Genomic DNA, 26720 nt, shown 5'->3' on the forward strand with positions numbered 1-26720 from the left:
CTAATAGTGTCTTCGCAACATCTCTAAGGTCCGGGAACGACCCGGATGACCTGCCAGCTTGTAATCATGAGCCGATTTCAGAACTTGTTCACGTAGTCTACGCGGGACAACTGTTTTCCCAGTAGGAACGGTAGTGGTCACAGCAAGGGAGATACATGCAGGATCAATTATGAAACTAGGAACTTCAGGGACATCTTCAGGTTCAAATGATATAGATAGCGCATCAGCGCAGAGATTCCTGGAACCAGGGTGGAAACAGAGGACAAAGTTAAATCGTTCGAAAAAAGTGCCTCTCGGGCTGGACGAGGGTTCAGAAGATGAGCCTCTTTAAGATGCTCAAGGTTCTTATGGTCAGTGAAGATGGTAAACTTGTGTTGCATCCCTTCCAACCAGGGGCACCACTCTTAAAGCACCAGCTTGACTGCGTGGAGTTCACGGTCACCAACGGTATAACGCTGTTCCATAGGAGAAAATTTATGTGAATAGAAAGAGCAATCGAACAGTTCACTAATGAGGGGCAATGGGTATCGGTCTTTGCAGGTTATGGCATTGAGCCCCCAGTAATCAATATTTATTTTTTATTTATTTATACCAACATTTGATCTTAATATTTACATTCAGGTACTGGAGGTATTTCTCTATCCCCAGAGGGCTTTTTGTATCTGAGGCAATTGAGGGTAAAGTGACTTGCCTAAGGTCACAAGGAGCAACAGTAGGACTCAAACCCTGGTCTCCTGTTTCATAGTCTACTGCTCTAACCATTAGGCTATTCCTCCTCAATACAAGGGTGTAGGCTGCTGCCCTTTTTCTTAATGATAAAGAACCCTGCGCCAGTCAGATGGACAGATGAATCCTTTTTCTAAATTCTCCTTAATATACTCAGACATAGCTTGAGTCTCAGGTTGAGACAACGGGTAGGTTCTGCCTTTGGGAGGCATAGTGCCCGGCAGGAGTTCAATAGGACTGTTGAACTTACATAACGGAGGCAGAGTATCCGCTTTCTGCTTCGAGAATGTTGCGTCCGTCGGTCTCCGATGGCTTCGCCCAACATTTCTCATCTCTATTTCAGCTTTCTCCACCAGCCTTGGGAGAATGGCATCCGTAGCGTGTCCTTGCCGCACCCTCTGGCATCCCCGGAGAGGCTTTGGCGCGGCATCCCGCCATGTTGAGTGTTGGCGCGATCTTCGGGGGCATCCCCCTTAAGTGACATCACTGCTTTCGACTACAAAAGGTTGCCCATTTGCTGACTCTCGCCGAGTTAGCAACGGATTGGATTTGTTCCAGTCTGAAGCTGCTCTGCCGCGTCTACTGCTGCTGGGAGCTATCTCCACCCTCTGGGGTTCTACTAACTTGGGTACCCACTCCTCAGGGGCCCTTTTCTTATTTCCAGGTGCCTATCCTGAATCCAGGTACTCGCTCCTCGAGGGCCTGTGTCTATCCTGGTGCCTGCTACCAATTCTTCTACCTGCTGGAACACCACCTATCAGCTTCAGAGAGTGAGTACTACTTCTCTCAGTCTGTTCATCTACAGCTCCTCGATGTCCATCTGGATCGGGCCCTACACCACCATTGTGGAACGGGACTCCTCTGCCGAGGATCACAGACTGTTGCTACCTAACCTCTCTCTACTGCTTATTGGGAACTCTATCTACTCTGCTACAAGGGAGTGTGTAATAACATCTGCCAGTCTGTCTCTCCTACAGCGCCTCACTGGATATCTGCATCGGGGCCTTATACCACCAGTGTGGGACGGGTCTCCTCCGCCAAGGATCACAGATTGTTGTTATCTAATCCATTCTCTACTGCCACCTCTGATGAACCATACAAGCTGCATAATAAAGATATATTCTCTGTGTTTGTGCATCTGAATCTATCCTGGTGCTACAGTTCCCTACGGGGCTCCTCCCCATGGGAGACACTATCACTGTTGCCCCTAAGAATCCACCAAACACCTCAATATCATAACAGAGAAAACATCATTGAAGTCAGAATACTGCGGATCCCAGTTGATCATCCCCTATGACATCAGAAACATTCACCCTACTGGTAAAACTGGGTCAATTATTGTTCCATCTTGTATGGGTTCCATTACTAATCAATGGAACAGTTCTTTCTGCAGAGAATCCAGGATCTCATTGCTTCTAGAGGACTCTGGAGTTGGGATATCCCAATCAACATCTGGCAGATTAAAATCAACTAGCAATAGCATCTCACCTTTCATCGCAATTCTGTGAATAATCTTTAAATTTCTATTCATTTTTCTCACTGTGATAGAGATCTGTATATCTCACACCAATATAAATAGAGGTTCCATTCCCTCTTTCCAGATTAACCACAATTCCTCCTCCTTACCTTGTAAGCTTTGCAGTTCTGTTATTTTAATATATTTTTTTGATTGTGCCATTCCTCCTTTGTTTCTTCTTACCCTATCTTTCTTGAATGGATTGTAGCCCTTTATAACTATATCCCAGTTATGGGTTTACATATACCATATCTCAATGAGAGCCACTACATCCAAATCAGCCTCGTCCCTGAATGCCTCTAGATCCAGGACCTTACTTCCTATATTATGTGCATTAGTGTACTTACATTTCCAGATGTTATTCCCATTTCTCTATAAGTGTTTAAAGATTCACTTTCTGGAGTACTTTTTTTTAATCTTGGGCTTTGTTTACTCATTCTCAAAGATTTTAGTTTTAAGTTTTCTTCAGCGAGATTACCAGTCTGTTCTAGAAGATGCTACACCCTTCTTCAACAGGTGGATCCCATCACCATTTCCAGAACTAGACACAATACTCCAGATGAGGTCTCAATAATGACTTATACAGTCTTCATCATCATCATCAACTCCTTTTTTCTATTGGCCTCTCTCTATGTTCGACAAAATTTCTCTGACTCTAATAACTGTCTTGTCACACAATTTCATTTATTTGAGATCATCAGATACAATCATCTCAAGATCTCTTTTCTAATTGGTTTACATCAATACCTTACCCCTCTTACTATTGATTGCATAGATTTCTCTAGCACATAATGTACCTGGATTTTTTTTATCCCCAATTCGTATCTCTACACATTTTTGCTTTGAATTCTGGCTATTAAGCATTTGACCACTCATCATACCTGCTTGAATCACTGTTCATTTCTGTGCTCTCAGGGGTTTCCATTCTGTGTCAGATTTTAATACCATCTATAAAAAGAGAAACATTCCCTACCAGCAAATCTGCAGTATAACTCACAAAATTAAATAAATAAATAAAAATAAAGTTGAGCAGAATCATCCCTGGTACCAGTCACAAATAAATTCTTTCCTCTGTGTGATCTCCGTTCACCACTGCCCTCAATTGTTTATTATTCAGCCAGATTCTACACAATCATTCATCTTTGGGCCCAGGTTGCTCATTTTTTTTAATAAGCTTCTTAAGTGGAACAATTTCAGAGCTATGCTGATTGCTGAAGTCCAAGTACACCTGAACGTGCCCTGATCTAATTCTCTGTTCACCCAATCAAAGAAATTGATCAGCTTTGTCTGACATCTGTTTGTCCCCTGCTCTCTGAAAACAAATATTTCATAACATTAAAAACAACATCCTACAAGCAAAGAGGGAGTTGCCAAAGAGGTAAGGTGGGCGGAATGGAGACGTCAGGCAGTGACAGTTGCAACACAGACCATAAGAATCTGGAGTACCTCCACCACGCACAGTGCCTAAATCATAGACAAGAGAGATGGTCTCTTATTTTCAATAGATTCAACTTTGTGCTAAAATACCGCCCTGGAGATGATAATATCAGAGCAGATGCCTTGCCTCACTCATTCCTCTCAGAGGACATTTCAGAGGAACTGCAACACATCATTGACCCAGAAAGGGTTATTTTGGCAGCTACTCACTCAGTACCAGCAGGAAAGACCATCATACCCAAAAACCTCAGAAAGAAGTTGTTAGCATGAGCTCACGACTCTAAACTGGCAGGACACCCTGGCCAACGCAGAACTCTGTCTGAGCTACAGAACCTTTATTGGTGGCCCACCATGAAGGAAGACACATTCTCTTACGTTGCTTCCTGTGCTAATTGTGCCAGACAGAAGACGCCACCTGGTCATCCTTGGAGTTTGCTCCAACCCTTGCCAGTACCAGACGAACCATGGACACACATCACCACAGACTTCGTGGTAGACTTACCACTTTCAGGAGGAAACAACACAATTTGGGTAACTGTAGATTGTTTCTCAAAGATGGCTCACTTTGTGGCTCTCCCTAGCTTACCCATTGCTATGGAGCTTGCCAAGCTCTTCATCACACACATCTTCTGCCTCCACAGCATGCCTAAGCACATAGTCTCCGATCGAGGAGCCCAATTCACAGCTAAGTTCTGGAAGGCACTATGCAAGAAGTTTGATATTTCTCTTGACTTCACCTCAGCATACCATCCACAATCCAATGGGCAAACAGAGAGAATGAACAGGACATTCAAGCAGTTAATTCGTGCCTACATGAACACTCGCCAGAATGATTGGAGTGAACTGTTGCCCTGGGCTGAATTTGCCATCAATTCTCAACCAGCAACATCCACTGGATCAACACCATTCGAAGTGGTTTACAGATGACTACCACTGCCACTACTGCCACTGCCACTTCCATTATCAGTGTCGATCCCGGCAGCTCAATCTACTGCCAAAGATATTCAACAACTTTGGACTCAGACCAAAGAGATGCTTCTTAAAGCAGGACTTCAAGCTAAACAAGGATATGATGCTCACCAATGCAAGGCTCTAGAGTTCCAGCCTGGTGACAAAGTCTGGCTATCCTCTAAGCACTTGAGACTTAAACTACCTTCAGCTCGTTTTGCTCCTCGCTTCGTTGGACCATTTCCCATTCTCCGACGACTAGGCAATCTCACCTATAGTCTGAAGCTACCATCTACATTGAAGATCCACAATGCGTTCCACGTCTCACTATTGAAGCCATTGATCCTTAGTGAGATCTCCAACAAGACACCAGAAGCTACATCTATAGATGCAGAAGAAGACATCGAATACAAAGTAGACGCTATTCTCGATGTGAGAAAAAGAGGCAGAGTAGGGAAATATCTCCTATCTTGGGAAGGCTATGGACTTGAAAACTCTTGGACTCCATTAGCTAATATACTGGATAAAGACATGCTACAAGACTTCCATAGATTGCATCCTCAGAAACCAAGACCTGGTAGGAAACAGCGTGGATGCCCTTTGAAGGAGGGTACTGTTGCGTCCATCAGTGCTAGACAGCTTTGCCCTGTTTGTCTCACCTTATTCACGGCTCCTCTCGCTTACCTAGGAAAGATGGCTACCACCGTGTCTACAAGCCGACCTCTCCAGCGTCCCCATAATGGCTATGGTGCAGCCTTCCGCCATGCTCCTCCCAGGTACCTATTAGGGTGCACACGCGCGTGCGCCACCCACGTCTTTATTCCAACCTTGGCGCAAACCTTGGGGGCGTTCCCCCTTGCTGACGTCATGCCATCCTGGTATATAACCTATTCTAATTTGGTTGAGTTAGCAAGGACTCAAATCCGTTCCTGTCTACGCTACTCTGCCGCTTCTGTGCTGCCGCTGAAAGCTCTCTCTCTGCCCTTCGGGGTAACTGCTAACCTGGGTACTCGCTCCTCGGGGGCCCTCTACTTTATTTCAGGTGCCTTACAGGGAACAGGTACTTGCTCCTCAAGGGCCTGCTCTCCCTGCCTCAGTGCCTGTACTTTCTTCTACAACCTGATGGAATCGCATACCTACAGCAAACACCTAATTAGTACTCTAACTCTCAGTCTATCTCATCCACAGTACTTCCTTGCTGGGAGTCCTGCTTCGGAACCTTCCAATACCAACAGGGTGAGAAAGGCTCCCTCTGCCGAGGTCCCTGAGACAGCAAATACCAGACTGCCTCACTACTGCCACCTCTGGTGATACTCTTCAAGCTGTATAATAAGGATATAACTGTGTTTGTGCGCTCTGAGTCTAGCCTAGTACTGTGGCTCCTCACGGGGCTCCTCCCCGTGGGCTTGGTCATCTGCCACAGTACCCAAGGATCCACCCAAGCAACTCATATATTTCATGTTTTATAAAAGTAAAAAAGACATAATAACATACATAAAAGTGTGCAGTCAGGGGCATTCCAGGGCAGGACATCTTTTGAAGAACATTTATGTGGGTACATTTGCCACTTTACTCACATATTTTTTGCCCCTGATAATTATCTGATGTGATAGTAAATGTGTTCATTTTCTAATACCAACTGGGTGTGAAGTCTGGGTGAACTGAGGGAGTTCAGGCTGAAGAACCAGGAAAGTCTCAATGACCTGGAGAAGGACTGGGCAAACTGGTGGATTAATTGGTATACTTGTTAATTTCATCTAGGCACACTTGTTTTAAAATTGGCTGACTTATGCTGGTAAATCAGGACTTTCACACATAAAATATATGCACATATATTTTTAAAATAGGAAAAGTATGCAGATTCAATTCATTGATATACATGGTTTCAATGCATGACCGGTATATCAATGAATTACATAAGAACATAAGAAAATGCCATACTGGGTCAGACCAAGGGTCCATCAAGCCCAGCATCCTGTTTCCAACAGTGGCCAATCCAGGCCATAAGAACCTGGCAAGTACTCAAGAATTTGCATACCTAAATGACGACATGCACATTTGATTGACTGTTATCCTCATTACATATATTCATGCATAAGCTTACATACACACATATGTTGTGAGGTAGAGATATGCATATTTCATAAAATGCGTGTATATTGTACACATGCGTTATAAAATACTTGCATATATCTGCTCATAGCCATATTTGAGCATGTATATGGGTGTCTATAGATCTATGATAGCATTTCATAACCTGCCCATACCTTATACAGCCATACTATAAAACATGCACACCCTACGCCATATATCTATTCACCATGGCATATGAGTAAGTATATGGCTGTGCAGAGATCTTTGATAGTATTTTATATTCTGCGTATACCATATACAGTATCAGGTCAATTTTAAAAGGCCTGCATGCGTACAAATTGGGTGTTACGCGTGTGGCTGGGCCCTGCGAGCACCACACACATTTTACAAATAACTGGGCCACGCAGTTAACTCCCGATATATGACGAAGTGCCAGGCCAGAAGGAAGGGGCAGACCGGGGCATTGTATAGGTGGGGCAGGGGCAGGCCGGGACAGCACCATTAGACTCTGTTCCAGGGAAGCGCGTGCCAGCAGCTGGCCAGTGCACAAATGATACTTCTGCTCTAGAGGAGCAGTAAGTACGAAAACAAAAAAATAGGGGATAGTTACATTTAGATTAGGAGTCGGGGAGGAGAGGGAAAAAGGTAGGAAGGATAGGGTTAGGGTTAGGGAAGATCACTCCCAGTCTGTTCCTTAATTGGAGTGGACTGGGAGGGAACTGGTCTAGGCCCGATTGCATCACCGCACGTACTTAATAAAATCGCCCCCCTGCGCGCGCGAGTCACGGGCCACCAGCACATGTGCATGTGGAAGTTAATATCCGGCACGCATGTGTGCATGGATATTGCATTTTATAACATGCGTGTGGTGATGTGCGCATGTATGGCGTGTCCCTGTGCATGTGCCTGGAACCGCACACTCATGGACATGCGTGCACACACTGCTTTAAAAATTGACCCTTTAATGAGTATTTAAAATACACGTATCTCTACCCCACCACAAATGTGTGTATGTATGTTTTTGCATCAATATTTGCAATGCATTGAAAAAAAGTATTTCAATGCATTAAATTAGCATACTTTTCCTACCAATTTAAGAAACATATGTACATATATATTTTCTGTGAAAAAAAATATGACTGTGAGTTACGTCCATACATTGGTATATTTTAAATCTTATATGCATAATTGAAATTACCAGTTTTCAGATTCCTACACCAGTTCACTCAGTTTTACAAAAAAAATGTCTGATATCTATAATACAAGATAATTAGCAGGTGTAAAATTACAAGAATTGTTAAATGTACACTCCATGGTGAGACCGCATCTTGAATACTGTATACAATTCTGGTCGCCGCATCTCAAAAAAACATATAGTTACGATGGAGAAGGTACAGAGAAGGGCAACCAAACTGTTAAATGGGATGGAACAGCTCCCTTATGAGGAAAGACTAAAGAGGTTTGGGCTTTTCAGCTTGGAAAAGAGACGGTTGAGGGGGAATATGATAGAGGTGTTTAAAATCATGAGAGGTCTAGAATGGGTAAATGTGAATCGGTTATTTACTTTTTCGGATAATAGAAGGACTAGGGGGCACGCCATGAAGTTAGCATGTGGCACATTAAAAACTAATCGGAGAAAGTTCTTTTTCACTCAACGCACAATTAAACTCTGGAATTTGTTGCCAGGGGATGTGGTTATTGCATTTAGTGTAGCTGGGTTTAAAAAAGGATTGGATAAGTTCTTGGAGGAGAAGTCCATTACCTGCTATTAATTAAGTTGACTTAGAAAATAGCCATTGCTATTACTAGCAACAGTAACATGGAATAGACTTAGTTTTTGGGTACTTGCCAGGTTCTTATGGCCTGGATTGGCCACTGTTAGAGACAGGATGCTGGGCTTGATGGACCCTTGGTCTGACCCAGTTTGGCATGTTCTTATGTGCTTATGAGTCTTTTAAAATAGCAACTTACAAGTGTAACTATTGGCCCCGCCCAAGAGCACCTCAAGATTTCCTCTTTATTATGCACATATATGTGCACCTGAAACAAAGTATGCATGTACTGTTGACTTTTATAAAATTTGAATTGTGCAAGTACAGACATTTATGTGCATATATGGTTATTTTTACATATGTAATTCTTTGAAAATTACATCCTAAGTTAGATATTTTATCTGTATTTCTATATATTACTAGAAAACCAATAATCATTATTCAAATGCATATTGCCTGCCTTATAATTTAGCTGAGTTCTCTTTCTCCCCTTCTCCCCAAGAATGCTTGACATTTAACTATGATCTGGCATCTTTCTTCTGCTTCTAAACCAGCAGTCTGGAAAAAATAATTGTATAATATACTTGAACTGTAACAGAGTCTATTCAATTCTGTCCCCTGTGGCAGTGAAGATGATATGTGTAATGTTTAAATGTAGATGTGAATAATACAAGGTATATTATTGATAAATAATGGATAAGCACCATATTCATCTTTATTTACATAAAGACATCATATGTTAAAGCTTTAAAAAATTCACAGCACTGACAGCCTGAAGATATAGATACAAACAGAACAATGGTCCCTCCACTTTCTTCCTTCCTTCCTAGGCATGTGCAATAGTTAAAAACAAAACTGAAAAATGAAACGAATAGGGGCCAATTCATTTCTTTCGTGGGGCCCTGAAACAAATTGAAGGGGTCCCACAAATTAAATAAATCTTATGTGTTTCATTCATTTGAAATAGAATGAACCTTCCTTCTTGTTGAAGCTTAAGCTGGTGCTTTAGATAACAGATAACAAGAAACATATGTTGACAATACCTAGCCAGTTTGCATGGCAGTTATAGAGAAAGACAAGGAGGGAAGGAACATAAAAGAGAAAAGTCTCTAGTCTTCCAAATTCCTGAATTGCATAAATGACCACATTTGTTCCCAATATTTGGCATGCAGCATTTTTTCATATTCTGCCAGAAAGATATTTAGGAGGGCTGACAATATGTTCTGCCCTGGCCTGCCACTTAGTAGAAGGAACCATTATAGTTACTACAAGTACATATACACCTGCAACTCTGCCTCTCTGCTGTAGGGATATTCTGGAAATATCTTAAGTCCTTCTAACCAATTGTTCAGGTGCTTCCAAATTAATGCATTTATTCCTATCTCACAGAAGTGAAAATGTAACTGCTCACTACAGCCCCGTGCTTGCACTAAAGTCAAAGGGAGCTCTCCTCACAGCTTGCAGTTCTTTCTCAATTTCAAACATCTCCCCTCCTACCACCTACCTTTCTCGGACACATTGGGCCTCATTTTCCAATATCGCATTAAGGGGTGTTTCCCATGCAAATGAGGCTTTTTTCATGCAGTGGGGAAACTTCACATGCTGTGATGTTTTTGCGAATACATCTTCACAGTGCACGATAAACAACCAAAGAATCATTGCAGTGCACAAAACAGGCTGTTTCATGAAAGGTTTATTGCGGTTCACAACATTTCCAGACAGCCTGTTAGAGAGAGAGAGAGAGAGAGAGAGAGAGAGAGAGAGAGAGAGAGAGAGAGAGAGAGAGAGAGAGAGATATGCTATAATGTCTACTCCCTAGACAGGTATTTGTATCCCTATGGGAGGCCCACCTAGTAAGTTGAGGTGGGGATTAGGTATGAGTGTAGGGGGTTGGGGCCACTTTCACATTCAACATGAGACGTACGAAAAGAACAGTGGTCTCTTGTGAAGATTTGATGGCCTTCGGAGTAAGGAAACTCACTCCAAGATGAGATTTGGGCAATGTTCTCTCCACCTAGCTTGTTGTTGCCCAGGTAGAGTGTCCATCAAGCTAGGTGGAGAGAACATTGCCCAAATCTCATCTTGGAGTGAGTTTCCTTACTCCGAAGGCCATCAAATCTTCACAAGAGACCACTGTTCTGTTCGTACGTCTCATGTTGAATGTGAAAGTGGCCCCAACCCCCTACACTCATACCTAATCCCCACCTCGAGTTACTAGGTGGGCCTCCCATAGGGATACAAATACCTGTCTAGGGAGTAGACATTATAGCAACTCTCTCTCTCTCTCTCTCACACACGCACAACATATCACAAATGAAAGGGTTGTAGCTATTGGCTGTTTCACCACACATGATAATTTTACATATACTCCGCCCCCTGAATACAAAATTTGCGTTAACGGCTGTTAGTGCGATTTGCGAACTTAACTCCTTGGAAAATGACCCCCATTGTTTCATTTAGACATCATACCCCATCTTCTGTACTGCTATCACTGCTCCTTATTCATATTTTATACCTTATGCGGTATATTTTCAAAATGTTCATGCATGTAAAATTGGAAGTTACACGTGTAATATAGTGCAAGATCCTGAAGCATATGCATACTAGCAGTGTTGCACGTAAATGTGAAAGAAAAAAATAGGGTAGTTTCAGGGCATACCTGGACAGTGTTTGAAAGTTTGTACACAAGTTGCTGTTTTGTAAATGGTATACATGCAAGGATTACACCCAAACAGTACCTAGTAGTGCAAATTCAGTTACAAAATCTAAAAAATATTTTTATGTTAGATTGTCACTCCTATCTGTACCCTTCTCCTCTATTTATTTATTTATTTAAAAGTTTTTTATATACCGCACATGGGGTCACTTACGTGTCCGTCTAGGTGGTTTACAATTTACATACACAAGAAAAACAATTTGAACATAAGACACAATAAAACAAAATAATTCTTTCTTTACAAGTATCAAGCAGATATAGATAATTCAGAGTAAACATTTAAATGGTGGTACTGAGATTGTATGCTTCATTAAATAGAAAGATTTTAACCATCTTTTTGAATTCATTTCGATTAGATGTCATTCGGATACTGTCTGGTATAGAGTTCCACAAGGAAGGACCAAAGACTGAGAAAGCTCTGTTTCTTGTTAGGGCTAAGCTAGTAGATCTGACTGACGGAATTTCCAGTAAACATTTGTCTGTGGAACGGAGTTGTCTTGTTGGTTTATATATGTGTAGCATAGAGCAGAGCCATATAGAATTAGGGTTATAAAGTAGGTTGTGGATAGTGGTTAAGATTTTGTATTTTATGCGGTGAGTAATGGGAAGCCAGTGTAAATGTTGGAGTACTGGGGAGATATGTTCTCTTTTAGGAAGGTTGAAAATCAGTCTAGCAGTAGCATTCTGAATAAGCTGAAGTGGGCGTAAAGATGATAGTGGGAGTCCAATGTATAGTGCATTACAATAATCCAGATTTGATAATATTAAAGCTTGTGTTACGGTTCGGAAGTCTGATGACAGCAGAAGTGGCTTTAGTTTTTTTAACATGTGTATCTTGAAAAATGATTTTTTGACTGTTTCTGATATGTGTTTTGATAGAGATAACTTAGAATCTACTGTTATGCCAAGGTTTCTAGCATGGTTAGTTATAGATATAGATTGTCCATCAAAAGTGAATGTTTTTGGAGGGCGTTGAGTGGAATCGGGAATAGTAGATAAGTAAATTAGTTCTGTTTTCGCTGCGTTCAGTTTGAGTCGATTGTGAGCTAACCAGGTTTTTATTGTTTCTAGATAGATTTGAAGTAGTGAAAGTGTTTTGGGCCATGTTTCAGTGAAAGGTAAGATAAATTGGATATCGTCTGCGTAAAGTTTGAAATTTAAGTTTAAACCATCTAGAAGTCGACAAAGGGGTAAGAGATAGATATTAAAAAGTAATGCAGATAAGGATGAGCCTTGAGGGACACCCGTATTAGTTGTGTACCAGTCAGATTTTGATTTTCCTAAGGATATTCTCTGTGGACGGTTTTGTAGAAATGATGTAAACCATTGTAAAGCTGTATTTGTGATCCCAATTTGCTGTAGGTTAGACAGGAGTATGGTATGATTTAAAGTATCGAAGGCAGCGGATATATCTATCATTACCAGTATGTAGTTTACGTTTGCATCGAATCCTTTGATGATGGTGTCAAAAACAGATATGAGAAGGGATTCAGTACTATGTCCTTTCCTGAATCCGTGTTGGTTTTGATGAAGAATGTTATTTTCTTCAATGTACGATGAAATTTGGTGAAGTATAACGGATTCAATTATTTTTGCGATGGATGTTAATGTGGCAATTGGACGGTAATTTGATAAGTTTAAAGGATCTTGATTTTTCTTTTTTGGTATAGGGGTAACTGATGTTTTTTTCAGGGAGTCGGGAAAGATTCCTTGGGATAAAGATGCATTTACTATTTGAGATATGAAAGGAGCAATGTGTTCTTTACTTGATTTGAGTATGGATCCTGAACACGGGTTAAAAGGGCTTTTTGATGGTTTAGATTTGGTAAGTATATTTATGATTGTGGCATCATTTATGTTTGTGAATTCTGAGAAGTTACAGGCACAGATTGGGATGAGTGATTTTGGCAGTGGGAGGTGTTTAAATTCTGAAGAGATTGTCTCAATTTTCTTTGTGAAGAATTGTGCTATTTTATTACAGAGATCATTTGTTATCATAGCAGGTGGTTCTGATATAGTTGTTAATTCTCGTACTATGGTGAATAGAATTTTTGGGTTTCCGTATGCTTTTTTCAGTTGGGTCGCGTAATAGGATTTTTTGGTTTTTATTATTTCTTTTTTGTATTTTTGAAGCAATGTAAAATATTCTTGTTTTCTTTCCGGACGAGGATTCTTTCTCCATCTTCGTTCCAGGTTCCGTAACTTGCGTTTTATTGTTTTGAGGGATTCGGTATACCATGACGATGTTTTCTTGTTGGTATTGTTAACCATCTCTAGAGGAGCAATAATTTCCAGAGTTTCTGTTATGCAGTCATTCCAATAGTTTACCATGTTATTAATTTGTGTGTGAGGATTTTGATTGATTTTTGGAATCAATGTGTTTATGAAAGCTTCTGTATTTATCTCTATCGCCAATTCCCGGCTCCCTGCTTTCCATCTGGTTGCACCATGTGCTTGGAATAGACTTCCTGAGCTGGTGCGTCACGCTCCTTCTCTTGCCTTGTTTAAACACCATCTAAAGACCCACCTTTTGGAAACCACTTTTAAATCTTATGCCTGATTGTCTGCTTTTAACACAATAGCATGTTGCTGGGACTCGCAGCCGAGATGCCACCGACTGGTTTTCACATGGCACATCTTCTTAGGAACGCACGCACGGCCTTTGTCAGAATTAAAGGGGCCATGATTGGGAAGAACCCATGGCTCCTCCTGATGACATCACTCTGCCGGATCTTTAATTGGCCTCTTCTAATGCTCCACAGATGCCTTAACAATAGATCGACTACCTTGGTAGAAGCAAGTTACCTCCTGCTTTCCTGTGCTCCTGGTCTTCATCTTGTTAGCTTCTGATCTTCATTCCCGAGTTCCTTCATTCAGTCCTCTGGTCCATCTTCAGTTCTTCACCTTCATTCCTGTGGTCAGTCCTGGTTCTTCAGTGTCTTCTTCTACCCACCTGTGCTGTTCCTCACTTCCCTGTCTGCCTTTCTATCCTGTCTTCTGTTGGATGGATCTTTGGTTTTGACTTTGGCTTGCCTGACATTGACTCTGATTGAACTCTGCCTGCCACTGTCCACTGCCTGAATCTTGACTCTGTTTGATCACTGCCTGCCCTGACTGCTGCCTGACTCTGATGCCATCTGTGTTCTACCTGTCCAAAACCCTGGTCTGTAACTCAACTTCCTCAAAGGATCTTCACCTCCACAGCAGAAGCCCATGCCTAAATCCTGCCAGCCTCAGCAACCTAAGAGGAATGTGGGTTGATATAGGTGAAGTTCCAGCTGGACCTCTTCCAGAGCCAGCTCCACCAACCAATGGTGGGGACCTGCAGGTGTCCTCCCTGCAGGTTAGGCCAATTCCACCTCGGTCCAAGTGTCTACGCCTGCAACAAAAATAGTGTTTTATGCATGTAAGTGGTTTTGAAAATCAAGCCCTAATTTATTTCCATATTTAATTTATGGATCATTACATAACAAAGAAAACCCACAGTAATTTACAAATTAAAACAAACAATTAAAAAAAAACAAATGATAACACAAAATATAAAATAACACAAATAAAACAAATACATTATAATAAATCAGGTAAATTACAGAAATAAAATCGAAAGAGTTTGAACAATTCATACAAACTTAATATACTAACTCATCAATCTGCGAAACAGTAAGTTCATCCATACACTATGCCACAGAGATAAAAGCTAGGCCTTAAGCTGTTTTTGAATCTTTAAGAGATCCTCAATAGATATAAGTTTTTAAGGGAGAGCATTCCAAAGTTTGGGTGCAGAAAATAAAAAATGTCTTGGCCATCTTTCTCCCCACTATTTCCCTCGCTTCATGTTAGTCATATACATGGCATTTTTTCCTATAGTTGTTCAACCATTCCCCTTCTATAAAACATCCTCCTTCCACTGTGTGCAATAATCATCTTTATTCTCATTTTATACTCTACAGTCACTTATGAAGGATCATAAATCTTACACAGACACATTTTCAAAGTTCCATTCTACACTGATGGTCCATATTTTCCTCTCTTAAAATTTTGTTCCTAAAACTTTTATACTTAACTCTTTATCAGTTTCCATCTGATCCTGTTGGGCTTCCAATTCAAGTGGATCTGGTCTCTACTGGAGATATTACTTGCATCTAACCTAATCATCATGACAACAATCATAGGCCAGAGGCCATATACCAGCTTCTTCTGACATCCTTTATATATTGACCCTGATACTAGTCAATTTGACTTCCACTAACATAAGGTCTGCATTTATTTAGTGATTTGAGCACCCATCCTTTGGAACTGAACATGCAACTCATTTCTCATAGGACCTATAAATGACTTTTGATGCTGATTTATTTATTTATTTATTTATTTGCATTTCTTATATACCGGCATTCGCGATGGGAGTCGCATCATGCCGGTTTACAATAAACAGGGTGTGACAAAAGGATAAATACTTAAAAACACTTAACATTAACATGTGATAGAATAGGAAGATAGCAGTTACAATAAAACAGGGACATAATGCAACTTGGATTGTAGAGAAGGTGAAAGAGAAATTAACAATGAGCTAAAAAAGAAATAGCCAAGGTAATACAACCTGCCAAATTAGAAAAAGAAAAATACATTAAGGAGTTGTCCAAGGTTGTTGATTACTCTGACGGAGTTGAGTTGCTTGAATTGAAAGTAAGTTCAGTTGGTATCTGGAAAGGCTTTCATAAATAACCAGGTTTTAAGTCTTTTTCTAAATGTAGGAAGACAGGGTTCCTGTCTCAGTTCTGGTGGGATGGAGTTCCACAAAGTCGGTCCTGCAGTAGAGAAGGCCCTGTCTCTAAGAGTCATATGGTGAAAGGTTTTGGCAGGAGGAACCTGTAGTGAATCTCTGTAGGACTCTCTGATCGGTCTGGTGGAGGTATGTTTTTTAAATGGGATTTGGAGGTTAAGCGGAGAGAGTTGATGGAATGCTTTGTATATGGTGGTAATGGATTTATATAAAATTCTATAGTGCACTGGCAGCCAATGTAAGTCTTTGAGGATCGGAGATATGTGGTCTCTTCTTCTTGTGTTTGTCAAAATTCTGGCCGCCGTGTTCTGAACCATCTGAAGAGGTTTAGTATGGGAAGACGGGAGACCTAATAGAATAGAATTGCAATAATCTAACTTCGAGAAGATTATTGATTGCAAGACTGTTCTGTAATCGTGGAAGTGGAAAAGTGATTTAATTCTTTTTAAGACGTGCAGCTTATGAAAGCAGTCCTTCGTGGTTTGATTAATAAATGATTTTAGATTTAGTCGATTATCAATGATGGCTCCTAGGTCTCTTACTTGTGAAGTTTGAAAGCCGGTTGGTGGATTTGAGGTGAGGTTACTGTTTTCGGGTGAAATTATGAGGAGTTCTGTTTTTGCGGAATTTAAGATTAGATTTAGACTGGAGAGGAGGTTGTCAATATTTTGAAGGCAGTTTTCCCAGAATTTGATGGTTTTAGCAAGGGATTCTTTGATAGGGATGACAATCTGGACGTCATCTGCATAAAGAAAGTATTTGAGGTTCAGATTGGTTAATAGTTGACAAAGGGGTAGGAGGTAAATGTTAAAGAGCGTGGGGGAAAGAGAGGAGCCCTGTGGAACTCCTAACGTGGAAGGATAGAACTGAGATTCTTTGTTGTGTATTTTGACTTTGTATCCTCTGTTTCCCAAAAATGATTTGAACCAGGCAAGAGCAGAGCCTGTAATTCCGATGTTCGCTAGTTGATTTAGGAGAAGGGAGTGATTCACGGTATCAAAGGCGGCCGATAGGTCGAGGAGTATCAGCAGATAGGCGTGACCTTTATCGAGGCCCATGATGAGGTAATCTGTCAGAGATATGAGAAGAGATTCTGTACTTAAAGATTTTCGGAAGCCGTATTGAGTGGGGAATAATATATTGTGGTCTTCGAGGTATTCTGATAATCTGGTGTTGACTAATTTTTCCGTAACCTTGGCTATAAAAGGGAGGTTGGATATTGGACGGAAGTTGGAGGGATCTTTAGGATTTAGATTAGGTTTTTTTAATAGAGGTTTGATAGAGGCAATTTTCAGGTCGTCTGGATAAGTTCCTTGGGCTAAGGAACAGTTGATAATGTCAGTCAAGGTTTTGCTGATGAATTTCAGTTTCTGCCAAGAACTGGATCTGAACTCATAATCAAGATTTAAAGGGCTCAGTAAACCTGTAACGATCTTCTGAGCCCAGTACAGTTCCAGTTTTAAAATGATTTTTTTATGAAGGTAATTTTGAAACAGCTGACATAGCATACCTGAGTATTTTCAAAGCAAATTTGTGTGCATAAGTTTGCTTTGAAAATACTCCAGTAATTGGTCAAGTACATTCATACCTTCATGCGCCTAAATTTACACTTCCTCTTTGCAGTGTATAACTTATAGGCATATACTTAAGTACATACCATTTAAAATGGGAATGTCCCTTGAGGAAGAAATGGAAGACTGGGAGAAAATGGGTGGGCCAAATAGAAAGGAGCTATTACAAAGGCAACAAATCTATATGTTAGAAAAGTAAACAAAAGTAAGAGGAAAATGAAACTGATCTGGTTCTCTAAGGAAGTGTCTGAAAAAAAAAAAAAAGAACAGTGTTTGAGAAGAATGAAGAATCCCAAAAGAAGAACACAGGAAAGAATACCTGGTGAAATTGAGGGCGATGAAGAAAAAAATCAGCTAAACAAAAGGTCAGGTGGAAGAAAAGAAAATAACTTAAAATTACCCCTGTATACATTTGTTATTTTTTCTGGGCCTCCATAGCAGGACAATGTTCAAAGCATCCATTTTGCTGCAAAGCTGTGGGCACTTTTACCAGGCAGACTGTGCACCAAGTTTGAAGGAGAAGGTACATGCATACTTTCACTTTGGTACTTGCCACGGGTATAAAATACACAAACTCCTGCACCTGCTTTTTGTTATGGGCAGATTTTCTATACAAAATAATGCACATCAACACGAACATTAACATGAACATTATTTTCCAATCCCACCCTTAAGGATCGCAAATGCGGCAAAAAAAATTTTTTATTGTGTGTTTTTTTTTTTTTTATCTGAATTGAGGAACTTTAATTTTTAGACAACTGATTTACATTGGCAAATAGCGATTTCTACGGGTAAATGGCGTTGAAAATTGTCTGCATACAGGAGGTCATTTTCAAAGGAGTTACATACGTAAATGTAACCTAATATCGTAGCAATTTTCAAAAGCCCACTTATGCGCAGGAGATACACTAATGCTTGTAAAACCCAGCTATAAGTATGTAAATCCTTTTGAAATTTACCCCCAAGGTTTGCATGCTTTCATTTCTTGCACTTTCCCTTGACTATCTCCTTTGTATGTTGATTCCACAATGTTTATATAACCCATTCATACTTCTGACTCTGGCTTACCAAACAGTATCTTATCTAAATCAAAACAATCTGGTGCTGACTGAGATTCCTAAACCATGGTTTCTAAGGCATGCTGGATTGCCTAATGGAAATCCCATTCTCAGTCTCTAGCTAACCATGCAAAAACACAAACAAAATTAAATGCATAATAACATACTATTCTAATTTCCTTTCCTTGCTGTAAATAGGTTTTATTTTACTCTTGTTACATAGTTTTATGGAGATATCAACAAGTAAATACAGGCGTCAAGCCAAGGTCTTAGACTGTGAAGCAAGGAAGAAAAGGATAGCGATTACTGAAAGGGATGTGAATCGTTTTTCTGACTAATTAAAAAATCATTACTACATTTGTTATTTCGTAATATATCGTGTAAAACACTAAACAATAGAAATTCTCCCAATTTTTTGTAAAAAAAATTGTTTACCACCATAGTGCACACTAACGGGACGTAGTATGCACTACGTCTGCAATAGTGTGCACTAACCACTGTCAGTGCACGCTAACAGAAAATGATACAATTTGACACTTTTCAGGTCAGTTAAGGTCAGTTAGGAATGAATATGTATTCCTATTGGCTGTCTTCTTGTTATTTATTGATGTTACCAAGGTTGGTATATGGGGTTACCAAGGTTAATATATGGGAGATGGGAAATGGAAACAGGTGGTAGCTTGACATAAAAAGTAATGTGATCAGTCATGTGACTAGTTTATTATTTTTGTTACCAAGCACTAGCACATGAAATGCTAGTGCATGTTTTGAATTTGCCAATCCCTGTGCATTTTAGAAAGAGGGTCCTGGAATTATATATGCATGATGCACACACTTCTAATCTTCCAGTCCTGCTTCCTTTTATATGAGATGTATATTAGGGATGTGAATTCTTTTTTTGACGATTTAAAATATCGTCCGATATATTTTAAATCGTCAAAAATCGTTAGAGGCGATATTTAATAGGAATTCCCCCGATTTATCGTCAAAAATCGTAAATCGGGGGAAGGGGGAGGGGAAGGGGGAGGGCGGGAAAACCGGCACACTAAAAGATCCCTAAAACCCACCCCGACCCTTTAAAATAAATCCCCCACCCTCCCGAACCACCCCAAAATGTCTTAAATTACCTGGGGTCCAGTGGGGGGGGGGGGGTCCCCGTTGTGATCTTCCACTCTCGGGGTCCGGAAACGACCTCCTGCACTCGAATCGTGTTGCCATAATGAAAAATTGCAGTACGGCAATATGGCCATATGGCCGGCGCTTTTTTGCAGTACAGCAATATGGCCATATGGCCGGCAACACATTTTGCAAAATGGCGCCGGCCATATGGCCATATTGCTGTACTGCAAAATGGCGCCGGCCGTACAGCCGGCGCCATTTTTCATTACGGCAACACGATTCGAGTGCAGGAGGTCGTTCCCGGACCCCCGCTGGACTTTTGGCAAGTCTTGTGGGGGTCAGGAGGCCCCCCCCAAGCTGGCCAAAAGTCCCTGGGGGTCCAGCGGGGGTCCGGGAGCGATCTCCTACGCTCGTGACGTCGGGGGGACAGGAACCAAAATGGCCCCGGCGCTACCTTTGCCCTATCATATGACAGGGCAAAGGTAGCGCCGGCGCCATTTCTATCAACGCACCCGTGGCCCGAGAGTGGAAGATCACAACGGGACCCCCCCCCCCACTGGACCCCAGGTAATTTAAGTCATTTTGGGGGGGTTCGGGAGGGTGGGGGATTTATTTTAAAGGGTCGGGGTGGGTTTTAGGGATGTTTTAGTGTGCCGGTTTTCCCGCCCTCCCCCGATTTCCGATTTACACGATATTTTAAAAAACAAAACCGCGACGATCCGATTCCCTCCCCCCCCAGCCGAAAATCGTTAAGACGATCGATCACACGATTCACATCTCTAATGTATATGGTAATAGGTAAGTGTATTTTTGAATTGGCCAATATGTTTATTTTCCTCCTACTTTTACTCCCTAGCTAAGCTATATAATAAGGGCTTCTCTGCTTGTGTGTTGCTTTTGTTTCTTGGGGTTAGAGGAGAAACATCAGCTCTTTATTCAATCTACTAGATCTATTATATGTTACGACTATGGCTGCTGTGCAGCCGCCTCACCACCAGAGGTCCCTCATGAGCATGCTCTCCTGGCTGGCCCAATCCATCCTCGGCATCTGCTTTATGTTCTGGACTTCCTTTATAACCCTGCCTACCCAATCCTTCAGTGCTTCGGCATCAAGCTCGTTTGGGCTCCCTGCTCTAGCCTCCTTGCTGCCTTGCCTTTGGGCATTCTGCTTTGCTGTGTTGCCTTCGGGCATTCTGCCTCTATATTGCTTTCTCTGCCTTGCTGTCTTAGGACATTGTCTCATGCCTCCTTGCTTGCTGCCTTTGGGCTTTTGTGTTTTATGTTCAGTGTTAGTACTGTCTGGTTAGTCTGTCTAGTCATTGTCAGTCTTGCTTCCCCAGGCTCCCTTAGTCCAGTCACTCATACCTACAGTCAGAATCACCCTTACCTGCATGCTATCCTGATTCCACCCATACCTGCACCCAGTTCCAGTGTTCAGACCACGCTTGCCTACATTCACTTCCACACATACCTCCATGCTGCTCCTGTGTATCTAGTTCACCCTTACTTCCATGCACCTTGTATCAGAGATTCCCTCAGCCTGCATCAGACTCCCTCCAGCCAGCTTCCAGCACCACAGACTCCTTGCCAGCCAGTACTCAGCTCCACAGGTTCCAGCCATCACCCAGTTCTATACACTCCTGCCTGCACCACATTCCTCCCCAGCCATTATCAGAGGCTCTCCGGCAACCCCTGTTTCTCTCCACCTGGAGTCACTCCTGCAGGTGGTGTTCACTACACCTGTCGATTGCCCAATCGTAACAGCATGCCGAAGCAATCCACCTCCATAGAGAGAAATAGGACTTTGTATCCATCTGGTGAGTCAACTTTTTTTTCCACTGCCCACAATACTTCAGAGTCTCCACGTTTTTTTACCTGTTCTTCTTGCCAAACCCTGAACTATTTAAGTTATCAAAACTGTTTAGCCTGTCAGCTCTCAGATCAGGAAAACTGGGCATGCAGTAACTGTCACAGAAAGAATGTTTCAGTCTAGCAAGAATGTTTAAATTGCAACACTCCTAGACCAGGATGGTGGAAATGTCCCTGTATACCAGCCTGTTACCCCCAGCCAAACCTTGCCCCCATTGCACAGCTGCCGGACCAGCTGTTTCACAAGAAACATCAGCCAATTCAATTAGACTGTGTTCTGCTTCTGGCCCAACTAATAATGTTACTACTATTGGCAGTTTGTGGATAGAGAATCCCAGCACATCCTTTCATAAAACTTTGAAGAAAACCTCGCACAAGCAAAGGTCAGTACCGTGAGATCAGTCCGAGGGGTACTACCAAGGATGGAGACACAAAGAACAGGAAATGCTGGAACTGGAGACGCTGGAACAGGAGACGATGGGACAGAGACACTGGAACAAAGACACTGGAACAAAGACACTGGAACAGGAGACATTGGAAGGCAAACTAGACACACTGGAGAATACGACCCGAACGAGGTGCTCGTCGGACCTGGACCCCGGCCACGGAAACAGACGCGGACGAAACGGAGGTCCCAGGATGTGGTCAACCAGGAGTGGGTCCCGACGAGCCACTGAACAGGCAGCCATGGAACGGCCCAATTGTCAAGGCTCCGTTCAGGGGAACAGGCTTGCCTTTTATACCTGGGAGCCGTGATGTCATCAGGAAGTGCCAGGTTCGGATTTCCCGCGCTTGGCCCTTTAAAAAGTGCGACGTCGGCCACACGTGCGCCTAGGGGCGGGACCGAGGAGCAGGAAGACGTGGAGCCCCTACAGGAGTTCCGCTGAGAGGCCGGCATCGGTGACAGTGAGTGGGGGAGCCGGGGACGCTGCGAGCATGCTGTGGCAGCAGAGAACGTAAGCCTGGAGCTAGTGGAAGGACGGGAAAGGTGAGCAGGTCCCACCACGGAGCGGATGCGGCTGGGAAGCGCAACAACAGTGGCATTTCAAGTGAAGGTCATCCTCAAAGATTATTGACTGTTGATTGGGTATTTATTATTTCTGTTCTAGTTGATGGCCCAGCCACTTGAAAAAAATAGGCACAGTGATTTTTGTTTTATTGGATTTTATAAACTTCCTAAAAAAAAAAATACACTCAGAAGTAAGCCACACAATGAAAAACAAAACAAAATTGCTGCTTTGAGAAAAAGAAACCTGACAACATCTGTTTAAAGTCTGTTCTGCTCTACTGTTTACTTTGTTCTGCAGCGAATGTGATTGTTTCACAAATTGTTTACTAAAAGCAGAGAGAGAGAGAAAATGGGAAAGTTGTATCCTCCAGATTTCTCTTTGGAAACAGATCATTGCAATATTAAGCAGCAAATCCCAAACTGTTGTAGAGCTGTTATTAATCCCTTCCCTGTCTAAAGTGCATCATGCATGTGTTTAGCTTTATTTCAAGAATGCATTGTGGAAACCATTGCTAGTCTCATGCTTTGCAAGATAGCTGTAGGCAGTCCACTTGCAGTTTGAAGTCTATTTTAAATACATGAAAGAAGCTACATATAGACTACATTAACGAAAAGTGCCCCGTAATGCATGGGTTGTCTGGTCCATAACAGCTATAAATTGTAAACTAAAACAAAAGTGAAAAATATACAGATCGTTTTGTTTTTGTTTGTTAAGTAATTGTCAGAAAACATAAAGAAACTTATGGACCTTCTCTATAAACTACCTTGACAGTATTTTAGATATCTATCCTTGCCCAACTCTAGAGTGCTAAATAGCAATTGTTATAGAAGAAGATCCCTGGTACACTGTACTTTTTACCATCCTCCATTGAGGGAACTCACCATGTAGTAATACCCTCTGTTTCCTACTATTTAACCAGTTAACCATCTACAACAGTGATGTAGCAAAGGCTGGGTCTGGGTAGACCATGGCCCACTCACTTAGGGCTCAGGCTCACACAACCAGGGCTGCATGACACCAGAAGAAGAAGCCTACAGGATGTCCACCACAGTTCCCATCCTGTAGAGCCAAAGAAGAGGACCAGCATAGACCCACCCAGATCTTGTGGCACTTGAAAAAGGAGTCTGGTAGTGCCTGAAGAAGATTTATTTATTTATTTAACACTTTTCTATACCGACCTTCATGGGCAAGCCATATCAGATCGGTTTACATCGAACCAGGGTAAACAACTGTAGTGACAATAAACTTAAAACAAAAGTGTGGAAGAGGCAAAGTTACATTGAACAAGGAAAATGGAACTTGGAAGCTTAATCAGCTGGAAAAATAGGTTATAGCATGCTGAAATTTATAACTATAATACCATTATTAAGATAATGCTTAAGGCGCTTAAGAGAATCGGAGTCTATTGTCCAGGCAGGAGATAGGCTAAACATTGTGTGTGTGTGTGTGTGTGTGTGTGTGTGAGTGAGAGAGAGAGAGAGAGAGAGAGAGAGAGAGAGAAAGAGAGAGAGTGCACTAGGAATTTGCAGAACCCTGTTCAGGGTCCCATCTGATTGCTACTGACAGACATTAAATGTGACCTTTTATATATACAGATGAGAAACCTATCCATGCAAATACTTCAATCTGCATTCTGTAAAATTCAAAGGCAGGATGGAACCAGTCTGCTGCACTAACCTTTTAAACTAGAACAAAGGAGAAAGCCGACAGTGACTCAGCAGAGCATGGTTCAGAGGGAGGTATCTTTGAAGGATACTAATGAAGCATCAGAGTTAGGGCATCCTAACAGAGAGACTCCAATAATAAGAAATGTAGTATATGGGCCTATAAGTAAAGAATAACCTGAGGAAAAAGATTCCAAATTATCCCTGCTGAATAAAATGTTATTACAATCAAAAACCACACTTCGAAATGTCTGTATGCTAATGCCAGAAGTCTAAGAAGTAAGATGAGAGAGTTAAAGTGTATAGCAGTGAATGATGACATAGACTTAATTGGCATCACAGAGACTTGGTGGAAGAAGGCTAACCAAAGGGACAGTGCTATATCAGGCTCCAAATTATATCACAATGATAGGGAGGATCAACTTGGTAGGGGTGTAGCACTTTATGTCTGGGAGGATATAGAGTCCAACAGGATAAAGGTCATACAAGAGACTAAATGCTCAGTAGAATCTACATAGTAAAAAATCCCATGTGTGTTGGGTAAGAGTATAGTGAAAAGAATATACTATCGTCCACTTCGCCAAAATGATCAGACAGATGATGAAATACTAAGAAAGATCAGGGAAGCTAACCAATTTGGCAGTGCAGTAATTATGGGAGATTTCAATTACCAAATGTAAAGAGTATCTCTTAATCTATAAACCCACGATTAATATAACATCAAAATAGAGAACGTGGTTTTATATATATTTTTAAACTTACAATGCTATATGTTATTTCCAACAGATTTAGAAAAATCACAATTATATGAGATTAGGGACCATCATATCACCCACTGTGCTTGCAAGTTAAAATTTGTGTTTTATGCACTTTGTTGGGTCTTTTTTAATCATCGGTCCAAAAGTCCAGTGTTTGTAAATATTCAATTTTTTAACTTTTTCACTTTTTTTCAAAACTTATATGCTTAAAAATACAATTTCAATTACCCCAATATTGACTGGGTAAATAAAACATCAGGACATGCTAGAGACATTGTTGCATGTGCTGGCTGCGGCAGGCCCGTGACCAGGCCCTCTTACTCTCTGCTGCCTAATCCAGTGTCTGGCTCCACTTCCCTGTAGGCTGCCGGCTCCATCACCGGGCCGTCCCCAGTGCTCCTGGTTCTATGACGGACTCCTGTACACTACAGCGGGCCTCTCCGCATGGTCCATGGAGAGACGCTGCCATCCAGCACCTCGCCCCTCCCTAGGCGCATGCGTGCACATCTCTACTTCCTTTAAAGGGCCCATGGTGGGAACTTGGCCACGGCCCTGGATGATAACGTTGCTGATGCTCTGGTATATAAAGCCGGGCTCAGCTCCTGTTAGTCGCCTTTGCAACAGGTCTCCACGCTAGTCGTGTACTTCATTGCCTCCTGGTGATTCCTTCATGTTCCTGGTTCTTGATCCCTTCGAGTTCCTGTTCCTGGTTTGTCTTCTTTGTTCCTGTGTTCGTGCTATCCAGCTTTCCTTATGGACTGATCTCCTGGACCTGACCCACTACTTTGCCTGACCATGCTATTGATCTTCTCCTGGACCTGACCATTGCTTTGCCTGACCACGCTATTGATCTTCTCCTGGACCCGACCACTTCTTCGCCTGACCATGCTACGGATCATCTCCTAGTCCAGACTTCTGCTTCGCCTGACCACATTACTGATCATCTCCTAGTCCAGACCTCTGCTTCCCCTGACCACGCTACAAATCACCTCCTTGTCCAGACCTCTGCTTTGCCTGACCACACTACTGATCATTTCCTAGTCCAGACCTCTGCTTCGCCTGACCACACTACTGATCATCTCCTAGTCCAGACCTCTGCTTTCCCTGACCACGCTACTGATCATCTCCTGGACTTGACCTCAGCCTTGCCTTGCCACTACTCCTTGATAGCCGCCTGCCTCGACTTCAGTTTGTTCTATGATGCCTCCACTGGCTTCGGCCTGTTCTTGCTTGGGTGCCCCCTGTTAGATTTTGGTGTCTATTGGTGCCTGGGTCTCTGGGACTCCACCTCATCCAGTACAGACTCTTCAGTTTCACTGTTGCTGTCTCTGGGCTAACCTCTCCATCTTCTCTTCAATGACTACACACGGAGGCCTACCTAACTCCAGCCAGCTCCGGTACCCAAAGGCTCAACCCGTGGGGAACGAGGGCTGGTATTGGCGAAGCTCCAGCCAGCCTCCATCAGTCAGCCCACTTTGCCTGCTGACAGTGGGGACCCGTAGGATCCTCCTACGGGTAGGGTCAACCCCACCTGGATGGAATAAATGACTGCTTCATGGAGCAATTGGTTCAGGAACCAACAAGAGAGGGAGCAATTTTAGATTTAATTCTTAGTGGAACGCAGGATTTGGTGAGAGAGATAACGGTTTTGGGGCAACTTGGCAAAAGTGTTCATAACAGGA

This window comes from Rhinatrema bivittatum, chromosome 1, assembly GCF_901001135.1.
Source record: "Rhinatrema bivittatum chromosome 1, aRhiBiv1.1, whole genome shotgun sequence".
In the NCBI taxonomy this organism is placed as follows: Eukaryota; Metazoa; Chordata; class Amphibia; order Gymnophiona; family Rhinatrematidae; genus Rhinatrema; species Rhinatrema bivittatum.